This window comes from Octopus bimaculoides, chromosome 20 (assembly GCF_001194135.2).
Source record: "Octopus bimaculoides isolate UCB-OBI-ISO-001 chromosome 20, ASM119413v2, whole genome shotgun sequence".
In the NCBI taxonomy this organism is placed as follows: Eukaryota; Metazoa; Mollusca; class Cephalopoda; order Octopoda; family Octopodidae; genus Octopus; species Octopus bimaculoides.
Window position 1 is genome coordinate 28,548,953 of NC_069000.1, and position 10,911 is coordinate 28,559,863.

The 10,911-nt window shown below is 37.8% G+C and overlaps 1 protein-coding gene and 1 non-coding gene across 2 annotated transcripts in view; both read right to left on the bottom strand.

Moving 5' to 3' along the window:
- LOC106874719 (cell adhesion molecule-related/down-regulated by oncogenes) overlaps positions 1–10,911 on the bottom strand; it is a 315,401-nt gene that overhangs the window by 72,781 nt on the left and 231,709 nt on the right. The gene's annotated exons all lie outside the window — the stretch shown is intronic.
- On the bottom strand, positions 5,006–5,079 carry Trnak-cuu (transfer RNA lysine (anticodon CUU)). The gene has a single exon. It is a non-coding gene; the product is annotated as a tRNA-Lys (tRNA).

A 10,911-nucleotide genomic window follows, 5' to 3' on the forward strand; every position in this document is an offset into this window, starting at 1 on the left:
AAAGATAGCGTCTATTTCTTTTTGGCAACATGTGTTTTGTGTGTAATGTTGCTGTGTGTGTGTGTGAGAAAGAAAGAAAGAAAGAAAGAGAGATAACTGGCATGTGTATGTAAGGGAGGGAGAGATAGAGAGAGGGAGAGAGAGAGAGAGAGAGAGAGAGAGAGGGTATTTTTTTCTGTTTGATTGCTGCTTACCACACAGACGCTGGCAAAGAAATGTATCTCCTTCACCCTCCCTCTCACAAACATACAATTTCTTTCTCTCTCTCTCTACTTCAGTGCATACGCACAGATTTGACTTCGCCATGTCAACAAACTTCAAAATTGGTAAAAGTTTATCGATTTTTACAGGTATACGCGGGTACCTCTGAGAGAGAAAGTTCACTAAAATGCACATAGGGTCATTCCGAATCTTCTCCTAAAATTGGAGTGACATGCGTGCTAATTTGTGGACGTGCATAAACCACATTCACGTACACACACAAACATCTTCTATTTTATAGATATTGATTTCATCAGAAGTTACAGAGTCACAATGGACAAATTCATGTTTGATAAGTGTCAATACACGAAACTCTCAGCTTTTGATTTACTCTCTAACTTCTGATGATGATATATATACACACATATATGTGTAAAAAAATCTCATCATGCAATTGAACCAATGAAAGAGCCTCTACCTGGTCGCTCGACATGCTAAAAATAACAGCCAAAGTATTCCCCTACCTAAATCACACGCCTATTGTATGTAATGTCCTAGATTATCCCTAAAAAGACGGTTTGCTGAAGGCTGGAATGTCTTTGATAATAGGTTTGCCGTATCAGGATTGATTTGAGGCTAAATAACAACAAAATTATGGTAAATTTCTATATTAACACCCGCACGATTTTCACTAAGGAAAAAAAAAAAAAAAATTGATTTTTTGCATGGGATCAAGTACCCTGACCTCCACCAATCCTGGAATCATTGGAAATTTTTTTTTTCGTTGAATGACTTCCTGTGACCTCCCAATATTGCAATATTAGGTTACTGAAGGTGCGCCTGGTAACTGATGGTTTTGGGGTCTTGTTTGTAACTTTTGGTGAGCCTTGGTGTAACCAACAACATGGCAAAAATCCCTGCCATTAATTTGGCAAGGATGGGTAATATCAAATAATTCAATCACAACATATATTTAAATTAAACATGAAAAAAATTGAAATATTATCATCACTTACATGGAAAAATTGAAATATTATCTTTCAGTATTTTATAAGGTAAAATCTTAAATTATTGGCACATTATTAATTATCTTATAACAGCAACACCTGAAAAAGTCATGGATTACATGGAAAAATGCGAGCATGAAAAGTAATATTCTTAAGATTATAAACCTGGAAAAGTACAGGACAAGTTATTACACCTGTAAAAGTATAGGACAAGCTATTACTTCTAGTAAAGAATAAGAAACTTTTTACTTAAAATATTGCAGCTAAAATTAAAATTTGAATATTAAAACTTATTTTATCATAGTTTACAAATAACACTATACTTATTTAAGTAGAATTTGGCTAATTTACTACCTTAAATACAGAAAAAAGTGACTAATTAGACAAACTTACAAATTAGCTGAACAGTTTTGTACAATAAATTTAGAAGATGAGAACTGTAAAGAGTGATAAATTAGAAGAACTGGCATTCTTTGCTGCAATATTTTAAGTAAAAAAGTTTCTTATTCTTTACTTTACTAGAAGTAATAGCTTGTCCTATACTTTTACAGGTGTAATAGCTTGTCCTGTAACTATTACTTTTCATGCTCGCATTTTTCCATGTAATTATTAAATGTGCCTTCTCTTGTAAATGGCAGAGTGTGGTTTGAGGTAATTTGGTAGCTATTTCTAACTGGTCGAGCAACCATGTAGATGCTCTTCTCTTAAGAGAGTCCTTCATTTTATTTATAGATGCTGTGGGATCTCTGGCAGAGTAACAAGGAAGCATTACATGAACCCCTTATATACATAAGTCAGCAAGCCTAGGATTACTAGTGATAGATATTGGAATAATTAAATGGAATAAGTGACTGTGGAGAGTGTATGAATTTGCTTCAAGTACTGATTTTACTGCAAGTCCAATAATTCAAAGTTAAATACAATATAAATAGATACTTATATATGTGTATGTGTTTCAATATTTGATACACATATATAAGTATCTATTTATAATCACCATGGTGATTTCCTATGCTTGGGAAGACATATCAAGCTAAGTAAAACTGTGGCTGTCCATGCATACAGGCATGTCCTTTATGACCCATGCTGGTGCTACGTAAAAAGCACTCATGCCAGTGTCACACAACAAGCACCGATGCCAGTGCCATGTAAAAGTGCTCATGCTGTGCCACATAAAAACACTTGTGCTGGCATAATGTAACAAGCACTCATGCTAGCATCCCAAGAAAGCACCTGTGCTGGTGCCACATAAAAAGCACCCAGCACACTTTGTGAAATGGTTGGTGTTAGGAAGGACATCCAGTTATAGAAACCATCCCAAAACAGACAAATAGAGCCAGCTCCTGTCAGACCCTCCTGCATAGGTTCAACCCATGCTTGCATGGAAAATGGATGTTAAATGATAATGATGATGTTTGGGTTCAAGTATGAATAATTAAGAAGTTTGCTTCATAATCAAGAAGTCTCACTGCAAAGCACTTTAGTCAAGTGTCTTTTATTAAGGAATCAAGCAAACTGGTCAGTGAAGTAAGGCAGACAGCACTGTGAGGAAAGTTGTAAGATGAAGTCACTATAACTCAGAGGATCCACTGTGCCATGCTGATTCAACCAAATTGTGTTAAGGGTACAAATATCTCTGGAATATTCAACCACTATAATTCAATGGCTAGGTAGGTATGTGTAGATTGAATAATTGAAATACTCATTGTCAAAAGTGACGCAATATTCAAAACGTATGGTTTATATGTTTTAGCAAACTGCTGTGAAAGTAGAGAGAAATGAAATGGCTGACAGTTAGGAATGAGAGCCAGATATTATATGTTGATGGTGGTGGTATTGCTGTTGGTGATGGAAGAATGTGATATTAAACTGAATACAGGAGCAGTGTGGAAGAGAAAGGGAAATATGAAGTAGCAGGGGTAGAGAGGAAAAGAGAGAAGGAGATAGATAGATAGATAGATAGATAGATAGATAGATAGAGAGAGAGAGAGAGAATGTAGATGCCATCTGGGCGATATGTAAATGACAACACAAAAATGCAATCATTTCTACTCCAGTCTACCCATCACTACCACTTTTGCCACTGAGAATACCATCACTACCACCCTTTTCAAACATTCCAATAAGGCTAGAAGGTCATATATAGAATGGCTAGAAAACTACTCATCAGGGTTGACCTGGGGCTAAACAACATTTTCACTCCTATTACCCCAAATCATTACCATTAACTCTGCTACCACTCTTTTCAACAAGCCAATAAGGTTGGAAGGTCATTAGGGTTGACCTGGGGCTAAACAATATTTTCACTCAATTACTATTAGTGCTGTTGCTGCTTCCTCTGCCATCACCACCTTTATCACTATTATCATCACCACTGCTGTTAACACCACTATTTCCACAACTAATGTCACCACTACCATCATCACTGCTACCATTCCCACCATCATTGGCAATAACAGGCACCATTCCAATATAAACAACAAAAAGTTTACAAGGATGTGTGATGTGTAATGTGTGTAAATCAGAGATATTGGCTGAAGATAAGCAGCTGCAATGCAGGAGTATAAAGATGGTATTTGTCTGAATCTATATTTGAAAATCCCGGTTAATGATATCATCTTTCAGAAAAACTAACATCTGAATTCACAAATATTTCAGAGCAATCATGAAGCCATATGATGGTGATGATGATGGCAGTTCATTGTGGTGATGGAGAAGGTGATGCTTGCATAGATGGTAAATGTGATGATGTTGTCATTGTTTATTCAAAGATCAGCTGCAATTGAGTAGACCAATGACTAAAGGAATTCCAATAGTGACCATCCTGTTCATTTCTATTATTCAAGGTGCCCAAGATCACATTATCCAATGTCTCCTTTTCTAAGATAGTGGAGAATGATTTGAGGGAGCATTTAGCTGTTATTTCTAGCAGGCTGAGTAATAATGTAGAGCAGTGGTTCTCAACTATTTTTTATCTATGGACCCCTTTAAGTATAATTTTATTTAAGTGAACCCCCATAACCATTCGATGTTTAAAAACTAATTTCATAGATACTTTTTTCAAAATTCATATTTTGTGGAGATTGAACAATGTAAAATGTTAAGAGAAAGAGGCCTAGCTGTTTCTTGCATTACATACATTTACATCAAAACTTTTCATGGACCTTTAAAATACTACTATGGATTCCGAATTTACTATTTTGCTAGTATGGACCCCCAGGGATCATATGGACCTAGGTTGAGAACCATTGATGTAGAGGCTCCCTCAACAGAAGTGGAGGTGGCAATGGTGTTGGTAAATGTGGAAGAGTTAATGATCATGGTCATGTTGGAGTGAAACTTAGGGGACACAGATTTTCATAGTGCTATAATTGTGTCAACAGTATTAATCAACACCGTTGACTGAAGATAACTGAAACCATCATCTTTTATTTTTTATCTTTTACTTATTTCAGTAACTTGACTGTGGACATGCCGTGTCATGGCATTGAAGAATTTTTAGTAGAAGGAATTGATCTCAGTACTTATTCGACTTTACTGAACCTCTAAGTTACAGGGATGCAAACACATGCGCACCAGTTGTCAAGTGGTAGTGGGAGACAGACGCAGAGACACAAACACATATACGATGGACTTCTTTCAGTTTCTAACAAATCCACTCACAAGGCTTTAGTTGACCCAAGACTATAGAAGACAGTTGCCCAAAATGCCATGCAGTGGGAGTGAACTCAGAACCATGTGGTTGAGAAGCAAGCTTCTTACCATACAGCTACATCAGTGCTTATAAAAAGGGCATTTACCCAATGTAGGGCTTGAGCCCACAACCCTGAGATTAAGAGTCTCATGCTCTACCAACTGAGCTAGCCTGGGCTCCAAGTCATGTGGCTTTGGATTCAATCCCACAGTGCCACATTTTCAACAAGTGACTCTTACTATAATCCCAAATCCTGTGAATGGTTTTGGTGGATGGCAACTGAAAGGAACCTGTCACAACATGCATATATATGTATATGTGGGTGTTTGTGTCTCTTTGCCTTGACATTGTGAAGTAGTTGTCATATAAGCAGTACCATTCATTTGAGATCTTCTGTGGAAACAGGTGAGGGTTAGGAATAGTAAGAGCATCCAACCACTGAAAATTTGCCTTAATGAATTTCATTTGACTGATGCAAATGTGGAAGGATGATGATGATGATGAAAGCTGACCTTAAAACTCTGAACCTCATAGAGATCTGTGTAGATTGGAATATCCCATGTGAGTGTCACATGATCATTCTCTGCTACCAGCAAGGGTTGCTACTCATACCACTTGTTGGAACATTCTAGCCCATACTTCCGACACAATTCTCAGTGTATTCACATTGCCATTCTATCATGGTGTTTTTTTCCCCCTTTTGGGCTGGTGTTGAGCATCCACTAAACACATGTCTAACTGTCTCTGATGATTTTTCACATAATCCACACATAGGTGATGCTGCTATCTAATCAATATTACACTTGATTGAGTTGGTTCGTAAACCTTGTTCTTGAGCAGCAAGAATCAGTCCTTCCATCTTCTTTAAAAGAAAAACTAGGTTGTAACCATCTCTAGGATTCTCCATCGGCTTCAGCCATTGTTTGTTGGAAAAACTCTCCATGCAGGACTTTCTCTTTCCAGTTAATGATCCTTTCTCTATTAGTTCTCATATTGAGGGTCTCACCATTGTCACTGATCACCTCACTCAGTGCAGCCTTCATTCTTTCATTACTATTCCTCAGATAGGCATACAAAGACTTGATCTCCATAAAACTCACTTCTATTCCAACGAATCCTCTTCCACCTTTCTTCCTTGGTAAATAAAGCCTTGTTACATTACTTCTGGTATGAAGGCACCCATGTGTAACCGTTATCTTGGTACTTATTCTTTCCATGTTGACCAGTTCTTCCATTCCGCAGCTCCTGCACAATAACATACTATACCTACAGCCAAAGCACTGATGCCTCTAATGAAGTTTCTTCCATTCAGCTTGGATCTGCATAGCTTTTAACTCTTCTGGAATATTCAGAAGAAATGTTCATCGTCTGACCTAATTTAAAACATCAAGATACTCATAATCCTCTTTGTTCACTTCTCTTGTGATCATCATCTGGAAGTTGTACTCTACTGCAGTCTATTTCTTGCCCTCTCCTCAGTTCAATAGCAATACGTTTAATAGCAGTGCATTTTAAAAATTATTATTGTTATTATTATCAAGGTGGTGAGCTGGCAGAATCGTTAGCATGCCAAGCAAAATGTTAAGCAGCATTTTGTCTGTCATGTTCTGAGTTCAAATTCCATTGAGGTTGACTTTGCCTTTCATCCTTTCAGAATTGGGGTTGATGTAATCGACTAAACCCCATTCCTTCCCCTGAATTTGTTGGCCTTGTGCCAAAAATTTGAAATCATTGTTTTAATTATCATTATTATCAAGGTGGTTGAGCTGGCAGTATTGTAAGAGCATTGGAAAAAAATGTCTTCTGACATTTGTTTTGGCTCTTCATTTTGAGTTCAAATACCGCTGAGGTCAACTTTGCCATTCATCCTTTTGGGATTGATAATATGAAGTACCATCCAAGAGCTAGGGCCACTGTAATCGACTACTTTCACTGTCCTTGAAATGTGTCGCCTTGTTTTTATACGAGAAAACATTATCCTTAATATTTAACTCCTAGTTTTGATTTAGCCTTTCATCTTTGCAAGATCAATTAAGTAGCATTTACAAATTGAGTAGAATTTGATCAACAGTTCCCATCTTCCAAAATTCATGGCCCTGTACTTATTTGAAAAGTCTGGTAGCAAATAATGAAGTAACCATCATTATTATTATCATCTTTCCATCTTCTTCTATATCAGATGTATAATTTATATGCAGTCATTTGATATGCGTCAGGTTTTTAATCCTGATGAATACACACAAACACACAGAAATACAAATACATAGATAAAAACATATATATGCATTCACACAAAAACATCTTTATTGAGTTCTCAGCTTCCAGTTTAAACAGTCTGTTTATAATTTCTTAAACAACTATTAAGGTTATGGGAGGGCATTGAAATGGCTTTGCCAATTCTCTATTTTTATTTCAAATTGAAAACTGCACTGATATTAACTTAAGTTACACATAGAAGCACATTTACTTGCTAGTCTCTAAATTTTGAAACTTTAATTATTATTGCAGTTTATGAATTTCGTTTTATTCTCTCAAAGTTTTTTTCTCTGTCTTGTATATGTTATATTCTGTTTTTTAAATATTTCAGTTGTGCTAAGGCAGAGACTGGCAGAATCATTGGCATGCTGGGTAAAATCCTTAATAGCATTTCACTCATCTTTACATTTGGAGTTCAAATTCTGCAAAAGTTGACTTTGCTTTTCATTCTTTCAGTGGGATTGATAAAATAAGTACCAGTCAAACACAAGGGTTAGTGCAATCAACTTATTCTCTCCCCTGAAATTGCTGGCTTTGTACCAAAATGTGAAACCAATATTTCAGTTGTGCTATGCCCACAAGTTCTATTTATCTATTCTCCTCTCAAAGAAAGAAAGTGTCCAAATCTTCAAACTCTCAAATAGGTACAGATGTGGCTGTGTGGTAAGAAGCTTGATTCTCAACCACATGGCTCTGGGTTCAGTCTCACTGTGTGGCACCTTAGGTAAGTATTTTCTACTTTGCCTCAGATTGACCAAAGCCTTGTGAATGTATTTGTTAGATGGAAACTGAAAGAAGCCCATTGTATATGTATGTGTACGTGCTTGTCTTTGTAGCTGTCTTTGTCCCCCATCACAACTTGACAACTGGTGTTGGCATGTTTGCATCCCTGTAACTTAGCAATTCAGCAAAAGAAATCAATAGAATAAGTACCAGGCTTAACAAAAATATAAATCCAGGGTCGATTTGTTTGACTGAAACTTTTCAAGGTAGTACCCCAACATGGCCGCAGTCAAATGACTGAAACAGGATTAAAGCTATATACCAAGCAATATGCCATGCACATGTGTAATGCAGTGTACTGTTGAGGAAAAAGCAAACAAACAAAAAAAACCCTCCAAAACTTCTAGATACCAGTGAAGGGATTCTGTAAATTCCTTCCATACATTGCAACACATCTTGGCTACTTATGCACTGAAGTTTACTTCTTTCTTCTTTTTTCTCCCCCTATTTTTTGACACCACACCCTTCATAATATCTCCTCCCCCTCCATGCTTCAATAAGCTTTGCTTTGCTGAATTAAATTTCCCCCTCACTCTCTATCTTCTTTTCTCTATTCCTCCTCCCTCAACATTCGCCCAATCCTAACCAACACCATCAGCAAGAATACTGTCATCATTGGCAGCTGTTTACCCTCCACCCCTCCAGCCCAATATCACCCCACATTATATTTACTTTTACCTTCAATTTTACTTCCACCCACTTCCAGCCATAATTTCTTTCTTTTTTCCTTTTTTTTTTTTGCAGGAGACTAATCATCCACTTCCATCCCTCTCTCCCCTGGAGACACACCCTCCACTGCTACTCTCCACTCCTCCCTCACTAATTATGGCAAATATAAATAACAAATTAGTAGTTGAAAAAGCACATTGGTATCACTGAAGCAACAAAACAGTGACAGTGGCAGTGATGATGATGTGGTGTTGTCGGAAGATGATCCCAGATGTTTCACTCTGAAACCCTGCACCACTACCACCACAACTACCACCACCACCATCACTGGGGGCCCCATCACCAAATTCTTCACCAACCCTGTTCCTCCATCACTACCATTAACCATATCCCATTCCACCTATCTGCTTACCCAAACTCTTATTTCCCTCTGGCTCTATTACCACTATTCAACCATTATCATTTCGAAAAGCTGTTCACTATCCTTACACCTATCACCCTCTTCACCCTCTCTCTTCTCCTCTCCCTAACCTTGCAGCAAAAAAGGCAAGAAATATAATTCAAGCATCACATTTTATTATTTTTTTTTTTATATATGCCATCTTATCCCGTCTCCCCATTTTTTTCCTTTTTACCAATCTATGGCGCCATGAAAGTATCGCAACTAACGTGATTAAGGGTGGTGCTGGTGGTGGAAAGAGGAGGTGTATAGGAAACTCAATACAACTGTATTTTTGTCTCCTTGCTGTAAGGATTTGGTGTTCTTTAAAAAGTACATCCGTTTCCGGATTGAGCTTCCTGTGACTTTTCCTTACATTTTTTTTTTGCATAGAGTTGGCAATCTTAAGAAATACCCATGCGGGAATGGTTGCCTCTTGTTGATTTAGTATCTTTCTCCAGGTGTCCATGAAATTTTATTTTTAAAGCACCTCTCCAATAGCTGTGAGGTAGTGCCTGACCTATGTGCAGGTCCAGCTTCATGAAGTTAAACTGATAAAAGAATAATTCCCATTCTTTTCTGGATAGAATGCCAGTTTACCACAGTTTTAACATTTCCTCCAAATCTGGTTGCTCTTAACCTTATAAATAGATGAATTGCACTAACAACAAGAAAAACAGCAGCCAAATCTTCCTGAATTCACACTCTTCTGTGCTAAACAAAGGAAGGACATAGTGGAAAGTGTAGTCCTACATACACTGAAAACACAGAACACACCTTTGTGCTCCTAACTCAAGATTTGTGCCTTTGTGCTAGTATTAGAAAATTGATGTTATCATTATTTATCTTGAAGTGGTAGAAACATTAGAACATCAGACAAAATATCTTGCAATATCTTTACATATGACCATTATTTTCAGAGTTCAAATCCTGTCAGGGTCAACCTTACCATTTGTCTTTCTGGGATTAATAAAAAATAAAGTACCAGTCATGAGCTGAGGTCAAACTTAACTGACTACATAGCCATCTTCCCAACTTTGAGGCCTTGTGTCTATGTCAAAAATTGTTATTATTATTATTGTGAAGATAGTGGGTGGGGTCTTCAGGTAGATGGCCCTGCTCGATCCATAGAAAAGGCGTAGGTAGAAACTCTATAAGATGTATCCAGTGTAAGCTATGGACACATAAGAGGTGCAGCAATATCAAAGGAAGGCTAACTAGGAAGATAGTTTTTGTATGTAGCAGATACTCAGGAGCAATAGACACTGAAAATCTGCAGAGAACAACTTCTGCCACATTCCAGGGAGAAAAACTAGAAGTAGTTGATAACTTCCGTTACCTAGGTGACCAAGTCAGTAGCGGGGGTGGGTGCACTGAAAGTGTAGCTGCTAGAATAAGAATAGCCTGGGGAAAGTTCAGAGAGCTCTTACCTCTGCTGGTAACAAAGGGCCTCTCGCTCAGAGTGAAAGGTAGACTGTATGATACATATGTACGAACAGCTATGCTACATGGCAGTGAAACATGGGCCGTGACTGCTGAGGACTTGCGTAAGCTTGCAAGGAATGAAGCCAGTATGTTCCGATGGATGTGTATTGTCAGTGTGCATACATGACAGAGTGTAAGTACCTTGAGAGAAAAGTTGGACCTAAGAAGCATCAGATGTGGTGTGCAAGAGAGATGACTGCGCTGGTATGGTCATGTGGTGAGAATGGATGAGGATAGTTGTGTGAAAAAATGCCACACCCTAGCAGTTGAGGGAACCTGTGGAAGATGTAGACCCAGGAAGACCTGGGATGAGGTGGTGAAGCACGACCTTCGAACATTAGGCCTCATCGAGGCAATGACTAGTGACCGAGACCTTT